The sequence below is a fragment of the Sus scrofa genome, chromosome 3 (assembly GCF_054392235.1).
Source record: "Sus scrofa isolate SSC_HxYL_T2T_F1_AM1 chromosome 3, Sscrofa_HxYL_maternal_Yorkshire_Landrace_v2.0, whole genome shotgun sequence".
Lineage (NCBI taxonomy): Eukaryota > Metazoa > Chordata > Mammalia > Artiodactyla > Suidae > Sus > Sus scrofa.
Window position 1 is genome coordinate 107,019,627 of NC_139385.1, and position 15,554 is coordinate 107,035,180.

Genomic DNA, 15,554 nt, shown 5'->3' on the forward strand with positions numbered 1-15,554 from the left:
TTGAGAGGGCGCAGAGATGAAGACTTTACAACTACATACACATGAACTTGGTGGCACTGTGTGCCAGTAGCATCTGAACTCACCAAATCAGAACAACTATAGCTGGAGGAGTTCCCACTGTGGTGTGATGGGATCAGCAGTGTGTCCAGAGCACTAGGACACAGGTTCGTTCCCTGGCCCCGTTAAGGATTTGGCATTACCACAGCTGTGGCATTGATCCCTGGCCCAGGAACTCCACCTGCCATGGGGTGGCCAAAAAAAATTAAAATAAAATAAAAATAAATTGTAAATATAAATAAATAAATAAAATAAATAAATACTATAGCTAGAAAGTCATCTGGGAACCAAATCAGGCCCCCCGTCACTATCACACCAGTGTCATTTTGAAAGTCCCTACCTCACATTCTCAGATAGGTGACTTACACAAAATCGGTACTCACTCAATGTTTTTTTTAATATCATCATCAAGTCCAAACTTCTCAAATTGTACACTGGACATGTCTTTCATGGCATGTCAATAGTGCCTCAATACGTCTGTTTTTAAAAAAGAGGTTCAATTACTCAACGTCTCATTGTTTGGAAAAAAACATATTTAATAAATCAAACACCCCTAGTACATAATAAAAACAACCATCATGTTTGCTCCCCATAAAGAGCCCTGGTAAGGAACATGAATGGGGAGAGAGGCCTGTACCCACACCAAAGGGGCAGGAAAAACAGATGCATGCTAATAACCCAAGACAGGATGTAATAAGTGCCAAGTGAGTACTCCCAACAGCACAGGCTGCAGGAGTAGTGACTGCCGACTGTATTCGCTTAGGGGGAAACCCACCATTTCACCATTTTAAATACAGACTCTGCATTCCTCTCACAGTCCCGGCATTTGGATTCCCAGAGCGTCACCCATTCCTGACCACGCATGTGGGCCTGGCCGTTGTGTCACCAAGCAACAACCCTCGCTTCTGGTACTCCTGGTCTCACCCCCAGGCCAAGAAAGGGAAAACCAGCACAACTAGACAAACTTTAGAATCGAATAACACAGATGAAATTGCCCACAGAGTTCAATGGGGCGTTAACCACAGGGATAGACACTAAAACCCAAACAGATCTGATTGGCCTCAATTAGATGCATAAATTCCTACCTGGGCACTCTGAGAATGTCATGGCTTGGTTTATGGATAAATATAATGGGACCAATTTCTAAATGGCAATTTAAAATACCACCTGGCTAAAGCCTAGAATAACTACATTGCCCTAGATCCTCCATCACGATTACATGAGACAAATGAAAAGTGCTTAGAGTAAGAACGGAGGAAAGCGCTATGTTTTTAAAAAGGACATTTCATGGGTTGTCATACCTACGTTCCTGGAAGTTTACAATGTCTAAGGTCTAACACAGGGGCTGGAGCACAGCAGTAGTCAACAGACGTCTGTTGAGTGGAAGAACAAATATGATGTATAAGAATATCAGAGTGTCTTGGGCAAAGCTCTGTTTTATGTGTATTTGATTTTTGTCATAAGCAACTTGGGACAGCGTTTCTTATGGAGTTTCACCAGTCGAAATGTGTAAGGCTGTTGGAAAGTCTCTATGCTATGGCCATGTGTTCAAAGGTTTTTCTCCTCTCCGGAAAATGATTCAACAGCAAGATGCCTTGGCCATGTGTGTGTGTACATATCTGACGGTGTGTGAGCTCCGGTTCAGGGGCAGAAGTGGGCGTGCTTTATCAGACAGTCTTTATTTTACTTTCCCAGTTTGGCTCTCCATGTCCTGAGCATGTAAACAGCCCGACTTCAGCATTTAACCCTGGGCACTGTAAACTATCCGTCTATAGCACAGGTTTGAGCCTAAAGGACCAGGGGGAGCATCCCTCCCGTATATTAGCTCATATTTGGGATATCAGGAGCACGATCCTTTTTTTCCATTCTCCCTCCCAGGAGGGGGAGAGAGGGGCCCATTCTATCAGCCTGAACACACCAGAATCTCCTCACTTGGAAAGAACAAATCTTGCAGCGAGACTTCCTGCGATGCCTGGCCCTCACCATTCAGACTCCACCAACTGGCTGCAGCCTCTGGAGACTTAGAGCCCCACTACCAACCAAGCCCTCATTTTTTGTCTAGTGACTTTTATTGTTTCTGGAACAGCCAGCACCAAGTCTGTGAACACCAGGTTCAAACCTGTACCCTCACCCTTCATCCCAACCCGCACCTGTTAATCTCTGATTCCATCTCTGTGCCTCTCTCTCTCAATAGTTATCAGAATCTCTCTCCAAATCCTCTCTTCACATGGAGAGATGTTAAACCTCTTCAACATCTAAGAGCACAGAAGGAAAGTGTGGGAAATAGACAGAGCCTGGATCTGGAAAAAAGACTTCTCATGACCTTTGCCCTTTAAGGACTTCACCTTCATGTTGCATGGTCACCAGGTCAGAGCTGGAAAGGCTGAGCTGAGCCAGCCTCTCTGTCCCAGCTGGCAGGAACCCAGTTGAAGGAAGGCAGAGTGCCTACATAAGTCAATCAACAAACCCATAGCAAGGGCTCATGTATACCCACAGGCCCCAGGCTTCCTGTTCTTGGTGGTCACCTGCTCCCTGACCCCTTCCTCTTCTAAGTATTCCATGTCTGTCCCAATCCACCCCATCTTTCAACCTAGTTCCACTTCTCCAAGAAAGACCTCCCTGACTGTTACAGCCCGTATACCATGAGCTTGACCCTCTTAGATCTACAGGGCTTCCTGTCTGCATCACATACTTCGCACTGATTACAAATGGACTTAGATTTTAATATATGTGCACTTTCCCCCCAAAATGGATTGCAAATACCGAGGGCAGAGTTTTCCCTAGCAAAACTACCTTTTGCATATTAGACATGCTATTTAAAAAAATATGAATTAATGTGGAATAAAGATGAGGTAGGGGCCTGTGCAAATACTGTGTTTTTCCTTTGGACCTAATGTGTACGCCTGTAGTTGAGTGTTTACAGCAAGAGATTGTCTATGGCAGTCCAGGCACAGATGCTATTGTAGTCATGTTGCCATTTGCTGCTTGCATATTTATGAAAAATTATCCTTTCAGGATGAAATTTTCCATGACTGGCTTCTGACCCAAAATCAGGGTGTTTCTCTCTCTCTCTCTTTTTTTTTTTTTTCTTTTGGAAAATTTGAACAATATCCAGTCAGCCATGTAGAAGTTGGGCATTAGTGAAAAAAAAACAAGGACATGTTTTGTCTTTCAAAATCGATGTAAGCCTTTCTTTTGCGTGACCAATTAAAGAACAACTAAACTTCAAAATGAGAAACTTTCCACTTGTCTTAGGCCTCATCAAGGATGAACCTTGATGATAATGAGATAATGGAATGAGAATAAAGCAGAAACAGTTGAAATTTGTCTCTCTTCATTTTACTTGCACTAAGTTTCACAAATGCCCACAGATGCATGACTTCTGAAATTTAAAAATACATGGTATTTGTGAAATTTGAGTCTACTGAGGCGGAACATACTCAGAGAAATGAAAAAAACTTTCCAGATAAGTCCAGATTAATATCTGGAGGGTAAATAACTTAGTTCCCTCCAAATTTCCCTTAACATAAACTTTTTTTGCCTTCTTACTTCTCATCTATGCAATTTCTTCACCTAATACTTGTTTTAACACTCTGATTTACCCAAGTTCACCCTGGGCCCTTAAAATTACAAAGCAGTTTAGAAACAACTGGTCCCCATTGAGTAAAAAAGAATGTATACACACCATGTTGCATAGTAGGAGAAAAAAAAAAAAGTACTGGGGAAATTAAAAAAAGAAAAAAGAAAAGAAACGACTGGTCCCCTTAACTAGCCATGCTTTTTTTTGTTGTTGTTGTCTTTTTAGGGCCGCACCTGGGGCATATGGAAGTTCCCAGGCTAGTGGTCTAATTGGAGCTGCAGCCACCAGCCTACACCAGAGCCACAGCAACGCGGGATCCGAGCCGCGTCTACGACCTACACCACAGTTCACGGCAATGCCAGATCCTTAACCCACTGAGCAAGGCCAGGGATCGAACCCACAACCCCATGGTTCCTGGTCGGATTCGTTAACCACTGAGCCATGACAAGAACTCCAAGCCATGCATTTTTATTTGGCGATAACTGTTGCAAAACATTGGCACTCTGCAGAAAGGAACAACATTTTTAAAACCTGATCCCTCACTAATGCTGCTAAAATTATATATCACATTCGTAACAAATACCAAAATAAAATATAAAATCTTAGCTTTGGTTTCTTTCATTTTTTTAATTTAAAAGGACATTTTAAGAACATTTTGCATTATTTAACTCAAAAGAAATACACTGAAAATTCTGAATGCATTTGACCACAGGTAGAATACGAAAAGATTAAGTAAAAAAGCTCAAAATTTCCATATACACATATAACCCAAGAAAACCAAAAAGAAACAGATAAGGAACACAGAAAAGCCAGGTGAGCAGACACTCCCTTGTTATGACAAAGAAACAAAGGTTTTTCCCTTGGATCAGTGGATGAACTACCGACTTGGTCAATTTCAGCCCGAAAAGATTCTTCAGACTCCTGTAAAATAAAGTTGCTGTTTACATTGTAGGGACAGAGAGAAGGGCAGGAAAAGCTAGTGATTTGCTCCCCACAGTGCCCGGTCTCTGCATAGACTTTCCATCACTTAATTCACCTTTCAAGTGCCTTCAGGTTCCCTACCTTAAACAGTCCTATCCTGAGATGAAATTCCCCAAAGCAGATCGAAAGCAGTCATCCAAGACCCCAGCGTCCACAAAGACACCTGTTCCTCTGAATTACCCATCTCAGTAAAGATCACTCAGGGCCACCTCATTGCTCAAGCCAGAAACGTGGAGTTTGTCCTGGATTCTAGCCACCCTCACTCCCCACGTTCAACCCACCGCCAGCCCTGCCTTCTCCAATCAGTATAAGGCCTGCCAATTTCCAGTCCAAGTCATCAGCATCTCTAACCAGCCAACTACCTACCACAGTTCCCTAATTTTTTTAACCGATGGCTGGTCCATTCTCCAGGGTGATAAATTTCAAATCTGGCCAGGCTATTTCTCAGCATAAAAATCTTTTCCTCGGAGTTCCCATTGTAGTGCAGCAGAAATGAATCAGACTAGTAACCATGAGGCTGCAGGTTCGATCCCTGGCCTCACTCAGTAGGTTAAGGACCCAGCGTTGTCGTGTGTAGGCCGGCAACTGTAGCTCCAATTTGACCCCAAACGTGGGAACATCCATATGCCATGGGTGCAGCCCTAAAAAACAAAAACAAAAACAAAAACAAAAAATCTGTTCCTCAATCCTCTGTTACCCTCCGAATAGAGCCCAAACTCACAAATGACTCTGCACCCAAAGGAGCTTCTTATGATTCCAGGATTAACTCTTAAGGAATGAACAGAGAGGAGGGAGAAGCAGGCATGGGAGAGAGAGACAGAGAGAGAAGGAGGGAAGGAGGGGCCAGCTGACAAAAAACCCCACTCGTACCCATCACCCCACTTCACAATGCAGTCACGTTTTTCAGTTTCTCATTTCAAGTCTCTGCTTACTTTTTTTTCTTTTTAGGGCCACACCTGCAGCATATGGAGGTGCCCAGGCTAGGGGTTGAATCAGAGCTACAGCTGCTGGCCTACACCACAGCCACAGCCACACGGGATCCAAGCCACATCTTTGACCTACACCACAGCTCAAGGCAACACTGGATCCTTAACCCACTGAGCAAGGCCAGGGATCAAACCCACATCCTCATGGATACTAGCTTGGTTCATTACCACTGAGCCGCAACAGCAACTCCTCAAGTCTCTGCTTAAATGTCACCTTCTCCCAAAAGCCTCCCCTACCCCATGCAGCTAGTTCAGAACCCCTTTGAAGTGCCCCCATGGCATACATCCCAGCACTTCTCATACAATGTAACGGTCCATTTGCCTGTCTGTCCCCCACATTGAGTAGAAGCCCCCTGAGGTCAGGGTGCACAGAACGCTCATGACCCCAGTTCTATCCCCAGGGCCTAGCTTGATGTCTGGTACATGGCAGGGGCTCCCTAATGATCTGTTGGACGAATGCATGAATGATCTAGAAATTGGGAAGAAAAAAGGAAAGAAAGGAGATGCCTGCACCTCCCTCCAACCACCGGCAGTCACTGACCACAGAAGGATGAGCGTGTGCTATCTTTGCTCATAGGCCTCCTTGGAACCCGGGCTGAGCTTTTCACTACCCTCTTCATCACAACCACCTTTCTTCGCAGTGGAACAAAGTGTGTGTCTGGTAGAGAATGCAAGACGTGATGGTATCTGCACCCACTGGCGCCACTTCCTGGCCTTCCTTTGGTGGGTGGGTCACAATTTACTTCAAGCAGAACTGTCCTTCTCTTGATCATCCTCCAACCTTGAACTGAGTTTTCCTCTTAAGGTAAAAAGAGAGTCTTTACGAACATCACTCTGAACCACACATGTGCATACAGAACAAAGAAGGGGCTCTGTATCCTTTAAGGAATTACCAGAATGTCTTAAATGGTTTTGCTGCACTGGCTTTGGTTCTTAAAAATCACCTTCACAGAGCAACATCTCAATCACCAGAATACTTGCCTTGTGAGCAAACAATGACCAAAACACAGGCTGCTGGGGGACCCTGCCCAGGGGAGTTTTTGGAACATGGATAGGGCTGAACAGCCAGCAGAGAAACAAGGGTAGGGGGCAAAGGGGGTGTCCTGAGATTGGGGATGATTCTGGTAATAATCCCCTCCAGTGAAGCTGTCTTGGGGTTCCCTGGACTTCCCATGGTCCAGAAGACCTCCCCACTCCAGCAGTAAATAACTGCTCCCCTCCGCCACACCCCACCCCCCAAGAAATCAACAACTGGCATCCATTAACCACCAGGATCATAGAGTCAGGGCACAAAATCAATGAGGAGAGGCTAAAGCTTCTCATGTCAGAGCCTGGAGTGGAGGCAGTGACTTTGAGGAAAGAAGCAAAATGCTGAGATGCTTTCATTTCCACCATCGGAGTTTGCCCCCTCCCCTGCCCCACATCCTGCCAGCTGGCAGCTTCCTGGTGGATGGGGGCCTCCCATCTGGGACCCTCTGCCAGCACCTGGTGATTTTCCAGTGGTGCTGGCTAACAAGCAGAGACCTGAAAGCTTCTGGCATGACCTTCAGCCCAGCCCCTCCCCAGCCTCCCCTCCTCCCAACCTCAGATGATGAAAGATAAGCGGGCCCAGTAGACCAGCTTGCTGAAAAGGAACAAGCTCGGAGGGAAATAAGGGGTGAGCAAACGAGGAAATGCACCACTGAATTTCCCCAAACCACATGGACCTTAAAACTTGTCAGACCGGTTTAAAATTAGCCAATACCCAGGAGAATTTATTAAATGCAACTGTTATGATTCATTTAGATTCACTGCGGTTCTGAAACAAGAAATGACAGTGACACAACTGTATTTATTCCCCCACACGGGTCACAATCCCCCCACAGCTCCTGAGTAAAAGATGGGATAAAGGCGTGAAAGCAAAGACAGAAAGAGCGGCATGTGTAGCCACTGCCAGAAAAGGAGAGCTGAGAAGAGTTGAAGGCTCAGGTTAAGATGATGCAGGGTTTGCTGGAGCTTCCTGGTTTGAGGAAACATTTTCTAGAAAGGAGACTGATTCACGTATGTCTGCAAAGTGCTTTCTCATGCTGGTCCTATTTGGTTTTGCAACCTACAACATTCTGGATGATTCTGTTGTCTGTGATTGACGATGAGGCCCAGCCCCAGGGTCTTCCCCCCTTCTCCCTGGTCAGCCAACCTCAGAAACGTCCATGCCACCTCGCCCGGTCCCTCCCTTCTCTCACATTTAATGAGCCTCCAATTGGAATCAGGTGTATGGATGACCTGGGGAATTCTTTGCCTTGTTGAGGCAAATGTAAATGAAGATACAGGATCTGTAACAGGCATAACCCAAATACAAAAATCCTGCTGTCAAAAACAATCACTTTTCTCACCCGATTCCCAAAGAGTTCAACCACCTGCTTCCCTCTGCCTTCTGGTTCATCAGGACGAGGCCCAGAATTCTCCAGAACTCCTCGGGGGCACCAGAGGAGGAGTTTCTACAGACGAAGTTCAAGTCTCCCAACCCTCCTCTCCCGGAGGCAGTGCCTCCCTCCTTTCAGGAAGCGATCCCTTTTCCATTTGACTTTCCATAAAGAAGCTGGCGTTTTATTTTTCCTTGGCTTCCAATCTCTGCTTTGGACAGTGCCGTAAAATTCCTCAGTGATTTATGGCCTGTTTTTCCTTTAAAGTGGAAAAGCACTAATCCCTCACAGACAGGGGAGAACAGCGTTTCAAATGTGAGGTAATCTAGAAATCCGTCCATTCAGCATAGATGAGTTGGGGCCTGACACATTGCTGAAGGTTTATGTGGAGACCCTAGCCCTTGACGTGGGCTCAGTAATACCCTGGTCGCAAGTCAGTACCTGGTTTGAAAGATTCTTCTTGGCCAAAAAGCTCATTGTCACCTGTCCCTGACATCTGAAAATTCCAGAGGTAGAGATGCCGCCCTCTGGGTGAAGGATTGCTTCCTCTCCAGCCTGTATAACTCATTATGTATCTATACCCCAGTGTAGATGAGTTTATCAGCAAAGAGGAACCCAGGAACCCTGACTGGGCCCCAGGCTAGGAGAGGCCCTCAAGGACACAAGAACTTGAAATCAATCCTTGCCTCCCTCACATTTTTTTTTTACTGTCAGTCAGCCCACACAATCACATGCAGATCTTTGCATGTAGCTTTTTCCCAAACACAAGGAAATGAAATATTAAAATGTGCCTCCACAATAGAGTCGATTGGTAGCAATAACCCAGAAACAAATGATTTCTAAAGCAAAGGAGCAAGAATATTAACTGTACTTGGATGATATTCAGCCTGACCTGATTCAGAAAAGAGAAGAAACCATGGGCCTCTGACCTCAGCCCGTGTAATTCTATATGAACCATCTCGGGAATCATAACATTAGCTTGGGACTGCTTTATAAATGTCACTGGCTAAAGACAAAACAAAGAGGAGCTACTAAAATATCATTTAGAAAATCCTGCTAATGAGAGCCCTGTTTGCACTCCGCTTTTTCATATAAAAACTATTGTTCAACCTCAGCTTCTCTCCCAACTTTGAGGTCAGATACCTTCAAATAATACTTGGATCCAATTTTTAAAAACCAAGGTTTAATGGTTCATCGTTAAGCTTAACGATAAAAAGATTAACAAAAACCAATAATGATCCCTTACTGCTCCTCGCAGTAGTCTCCCTTGGTCAACGGCCCCAAATAGGAAGTATTTCCTTTAAATAATAGGGGCCAGATTCTCTGACAGTACTTCCTAAAAGAGTTCAAGAGATGAGAGCTGTCCCCAAAACAATGTTGCGATTTTGTTTGGGAACACTATTCACTCAATGGACAATGGAAATCAGTATATTAAAGGTTCTGAGAAGTTCTGCAACAAATGTTTAGCTTCATTTAATCCATTGTTTGCCAAATATACCTGATTATGGCATACTTTTTTTTTTTTGAGTATATATGATCTACTAACTTATTTTACTCTGCGGAATACATTTTGGGAAACCCTACTCCAACTTGAAAGGAAGGATCTTGTCAGTACAGTAGGGTGAATTATGAAGTAAATGCATCCTGACATGCTAGAGAATTCTGGAAGTGAGGGGAACAAAAAGAGGACTCATCTTTTTAAAATAACCCCTCATCATGGTTTTTACCATCTTCTTGACATGTAAAGCCCAACCCCCAGGAGACAGGCAAAAGTTATCTCACTAAATAGAGAAGTGTCAACTTTTGTCAGCCCCAAGTGTGGTCTGATCATCTGCCCCAACCTCAGTTAAGTAGCTGAAGAGCAAATTGAAAATATAACTAAATAAATCAGGCTCCCTTATGAAAAGTTCTAGACACATGGTAATGGCATTAGCTTATGACCAATAAACCAGACGATGGATAATGACGGATGATGGAAGCCTGGTAGATGGATGATGCTTGGATCCAATGTGGCAGAGCTATACAAGCACATTAAGAGGAATCAGGAAACCTGTTTTCTCATATTTTCCCAAAGAGTTTTTACTTTGATCAAGTCGTTGAAGTTCGGAGCTCTTATAGTTTTCCATCAGTACATGAAGATTAAGTGAGTATCTGTTATTTTTTTAATTAAAAAAAAATTTTTGCTTGTCTTTTGTCTTTTCAGGGCTGCACCTGAGGCATATGGAAGTTCCCAGGCCAGAGGTCTAATCGGAGCTGTAGCTGCCAACCTACACCACAGCTCATGGCAACACAGGATCCTTAACCCACTGAGCAAGGCCAGGGATCGAACCTGCAACCTCATGGTTCCTAGTCCGATTCGTTAATCACTGAGCCACAATGGGAACTCCCCTGAATATCTGTTATTAAATAGCACTTTTTACATTCTTTCAGCTAGAGAGAAAATGTTGATTCATTTGAATGCCTTTTGAATAGAGCTTAAATGTACAAATATACAATGTTACTAAATGTAAAATGGTATTGATAGCAATACCTTCCCGACCAGGCCTTGGGCACCCTGGGTCATTGTGTTTGGAAGAGGACATACTTGTGCATATGCAGTAAATAGCCTTGTCCTAAAAACCAAGAGAGCCAGGTGCTCATTCAGCCGCCCCAGCCTCCAATTCATCAATGAACTTTCTGAGTCTTGTCCTCAAACGTCAAATGAAGAGGGAGAACATGGATAAACAACAAGATCCTACCATACAGCACAGGGCCCTACATTCAAAATCCTGTGATAAACCCTCATGGAAAAGAATATTTAAAAAAAGATATATATATATATATATATGCATAACTGAATCACTTTGCTGTAGAGCAAATATCAACACATTGTAAATTAACTATATTTCAATAAATTTAAAATGTGTTTGAAAAGAGGGAGAATATGTACTTATCACCATACTGGTTGGGTGGGAGAATCAAGAGAAAAAGCACAGATTTTTGAATAAATGTATTAACCTTGTGTAGTGCCATGAGAGGTGCGGTCAAAACACATTATTTTCCGAAGACCCCACATTCCTGATCCAATGCAAAACTGTCCTGTGCTGGCTGAAGTAGCTAGGGCTGGAGAAACCCACCATATATCACAGGGCACAAACTGAGCTCTCTAACCTTGAACTTTAGACAGTTCAACCCATGAACCCTGATGCACCACTATCTGATACTAAATGCCATCTGCAGGGGTGTCAGGAGATGGGGGCTCTTGGAGAACATAAGGTATTTCAGTTCATCAGGTCCCTTGTGCATCCTACCTCTGTGGACTGGTTCACTGAAGAACAGATGAGCAGGTTTTTCAGAACTGGGTGGGTCCCACTCATTCTTCAGAAGCTACTGACTTTATGGAATTTTGGAGGTGAGAAAATTGGAAGCTGGAGTTCCCGTCATGGTTCAGCGGAAACTAATCTGACTAGGACCCATGAGGGCAGAGGTTCAATCTCTGGCCTCATTCAGTGGGTTAAGGATCTGGAGTTGCCATGAGCGGTGGTGTAGGTCACAGACCCAGCTCGGATCTGGCGTTGCTGTGGCTGCGGTGTAAGCCAGCAGCTACAGCTCCAATTCGATGCCTAGCATGGGAACTTCTGTATGCTGTGGGTACAGCCATAAAAAGACAAGAAAGAGAGAGAGAGAGAAAGAAAGAAAGAAAGAGAAGAAAGGAAGAAAGAAAGAAAGAGGGAAAGGAAGAAAGAAAGAAAGAGAAAATTGGAAGCTTATGAGTGCAGGGAACCCAATCTTCTTTCCTTTCTTAGCTTCTTCTTATTGGTAACTCATCAAAACTCTATTGAATTAGAAATTGTGTTCGAGGCTGATGTTTCTCAAAAATTTTTTTTGGCTTCTCCCATGGCATGCAAAAGTTCCTGGGCCAGGGATAGAACCATGCCACAGCAGTGACCCGAGCAATGATGATGCTGGATTCTTAACCCATTAGGCCACCAGAGAACTCCTAAAAATTTTTTATTTTTACTGGGATCCATAGTAAGAATTAAGATCATCACATAAATAATACTCATATAAATAAAACTGAAGCAGAAGTTTTTGAAAGTAATCTTTACCCTTACTGCTTGTGACACATTCTGATCATTTTGACATTGTTCTACTCGATTTCTATATCTAAGAGTTCCCATCGTGGCGTGGTGCAGCGGAAACGAATCCGACTAGGAACAAGAGGTTGCGGGTTCAATCTCTGGCCTTACTCAGTGGGTTAAGGATCCAGCCTTGCCATGAGCTATGGTGTAGGTGGGCAGACTTGGCCCGGATCCTGAGTTGTTGTGGCTGTAGCTCTGATTGAACCCCTCGCCTGGGAACGTCCATATGAGGTGGGTGTGGCCCTAAAAAGCAATAAATTAATTAATTAATTAATTAATTAAAATAAAATTTCTCTATCAAAAGTTGCTGTTTGAGATCCACCTAGGTCATCTCATGACCTCAATGCATGGGTCCTGACCCACAGTTCGAAAAACTTGGCAGGATGTGCCCTATTCTCTTTTCTCATGTCTTTCCCCCTCAAAAAGAAAAGTAGTTCCTTCTACAGAAAGTAGATAAAAATTCTGCAAATTCTTAACTGATTTACACTTGGAAAGGGTCAAATTGATGCTCGCGTGTCTAAAATCCGCCTCTCGTCAGAGACGGCACATTCAGCCTTAATGGTACACGGGCACCCACAGGGCCACCTATTCAACCATCAGGAACAAGCTACTCTCTGGATCTCAAATAGTATTAGTGTAATGCATCCATATGATTGATAACTATCAATTGAGTTGATTGTACACATTATCTGGATTATATCTTGATTATACACATTTTGGTTTTTTACAGCTACTACCTGCCAGGTTGCTCTCAAAACAAGGCTTTGCTAATTTATACCTCCAGCAACCAGTGAGGACAAGACCCAGTTTCCTCTCACTCTGAAACTGATGTGATGAGACTTTTCAAGCGGACATTTCTCCTCCTCTGATTCTGGGGAGCAGGCACCCAGGCCTCCTCTTTGGAGCCCCCACTGCACCTAGCACACCCCAGGCGCAAAGCTGGGCTGGAGGGCATGCCCTTGTGGATCCTGAATCTCTCCGAGCCCAGGGAAGGGCTTTGAAATGCATTCACGATGGAGTTCCCATCGTGGCTCAGTGGTTAGCGAATCCAGTTAGGAACCATGAGGTTGCGGGTTTGATCCCTGCCCTTGCTCATCCTTGGGTTAAGGATCCGGCGTTGCCGTGAACTGTGGTGTAGGTTGCAGACGCGGCTCGGATCCCACGTTGCTGTGGCTGTGGCATTGGCCGGCGGCTACAGCTCCGATTAGACCCCTAGCCTGGGAATCTCCATATGCTGCGGGAGCGGCCACAGAAAAGGCAAAAAGACAAAAAAAAAAATTAAAATTAAATGCATTCACCATGGGCTTAATTTACTCTCCAGGCACTCAGAAGGCCTTCTCCATCTTGAAAGCTGCTGTACATCCCACCCACCAGGGGACAACCACATGACTCCCCTTTCCTGCTCGTTTCTGAATCACTGTCTTATCTGTCTTCCTCCCCTTTTCCCCTTAAAATAGCTGGCGTTACGGTTGTCTGTGCCCAGTCATATGATAAGCAGTGATAAAGACAAAAATTTAAAGAGCCAAGAAGGGATAAGGAAGCAAAGAAAAAGAGATGTGTTCTCTTGCTTGTGGGGGTGGGCTTCTAGGGCTCCAGTTTCCTAGAAACAAAGCCTGCAGATCAATTTTAAATCTTCAGCGCCAACAATGTGAGAGTGAGGCAGACTCTTCGGCTCAGAAACCCAAATGCTGCTCTCCCCTCAGTGTTATCAGGGACTTGGAGAGATCAGATCCACTCTAGTCCCTACCAGGGACAACCTCTGTGTCAACTTTCTCGTCTGTAAACTTTAGATGAAAATGCCACCCCCCCATTCCCACATCCCAAAGTGGTTCATCATTGTCCTTTAACATGTGTGTGGCACGTTTCATTTTTCAGAAGTATATTAAATGAGTCTTTTAACCCAACGAGGTAAGCCAAGCCAGGATGACTATTTCCATTTTATAGTCGAAGAAACTGAAGTTCAGAGAGGTTATATTTCTTCCCCAAGATCACACAGCTCATTAGTGGTGGAGCTGGGTTAATAAAGAATAAACCAGGAGTTCCCGTCGTGGCTCAGTGGTTAACGAATCCGACTAGGAATCATGAGGTTGTGGGTTCGATCCCTGGCCTTGCTCAGTGGGTTAAGGATCCAGTGTTGCCATGAGCTGTGGCGTAGGCTGCAGACACAGCTCTTGATCCCTGGACTTGCTCAGTGGGTTAAGGATCCAGTGTTGCCATGAGCCGTGGTGTAGGCTGCAGACACGGCTCTGATCCCTGGCCTTGCTCAGTGGGTTAAGGATCCGGCATTGCTGTGAGCTGTGGTGTAGGTTGTAGACACAGCTCAGATCCCGCGTTGCTGTGGCTCTGGCCTAGGTGGGCGGATATTGCTCTGATTAGACCCCTAGCCTGGGAACCTCCATATGCCTCGGGACTGGCCCTAGAAAAGGCAAAAAATTAAAAAAAAAAAAAAAAAAAGAATAAACCCAGCCACTGTGAATGCAGCACTTTGTGAATATATCCTGGCCTATGCATGCTTGAAAGCAGACAGCAAATACAAACTTGGCAAACCGCAGTCATTTCCTATGTCACTCATTACAGTGAACTACAATCAATCCAAGGCATGGCCCTCAGATAAAAAGCAACCCCCAAAGCGACCCTCCAAATCCAAAATACTCTGACAAGTCCTAAACCACGTCAGCTACAATTTATGTTTTACAACAGAATTAGAATAATAATAATAGCTAATGTTTTAAAGTGCTTGTGACAAGTGCTTTCTAAGCACTTTCTATGCATTATATTATTTACTCCAAACAACGCAATTAGATATTACTGACCTTGTTTTACAGATGAACACATGAAGGCTCAGAGAGGTTACCCGATTTGTCAAAAGGTCACACAGCTGGCTTAGTGGTACAACCAGGATTAGAACCTGCCTCCCTCTAATGCAAAGCCTCTGCATTTAACCATGACACCACCTGCTTAAACTGCAGTGGCTGTGTCACATCTTTTCCCCCTTTTTAAAAAGTCGAAAAACATACAAAATAATAGGGGAAACTTAGGGGGAGAGGCTTATGAGAATCTCTGTACTGCCTGCTCAGTTTTTCTGTTAACCTAAAAATGCTCTAGAAAATAAAGTTGATTAATTTTTTAAATGCTGAAGTAAAAGTTCAAGATAAAAATTCTCCCCATGTATCAGCATCCTCTCTTGCCTTTTTTGTTTTTAAAGCACATACAGATGTGTATGTGCGTATAATTTTTTTTAAAATATTACATTCTTTTCTGTCATGGAAGCAAGAATACCCCAGAACAAATAATTAAGGAACATCTTTCTTTTTTTTTTTTTTTTTTTTTTTGTCTTTTCTAGTGCCATACCCACAGCATATAGCAGTTCCCAGGCTAAGGGGCAAATTGGAGTTACAGCTGCCGGCCCACACCAGAACCACAGCAA

General features: G+C 44.1%; 1 protein-coding gene and 1 long non-coding RNA gene across 4 annotated transcripts in view; one reads left to right on the forward strand and one right to left on the reverse strand.

Moving 5' to 3' along the window:
• Positions 1–15,554, reverse strand: part of PRKCE (protein kinase C epsilon) — a 514,046-nt gene that overhangs the window by 480,630 nt on the left and 17,862 nt on the right. The window lies entirely within an intron of this gene.
• The window catches only part of LOC146404833 (uncharacterized), a 1,439,763-nt gene that overhangs the window by 67,839 nt on the left and 1,356,370 nt on the right, over positions 1–15,554 (forward strand). The gene's annotated exons all lie outside the window — the stretch shown is intronic.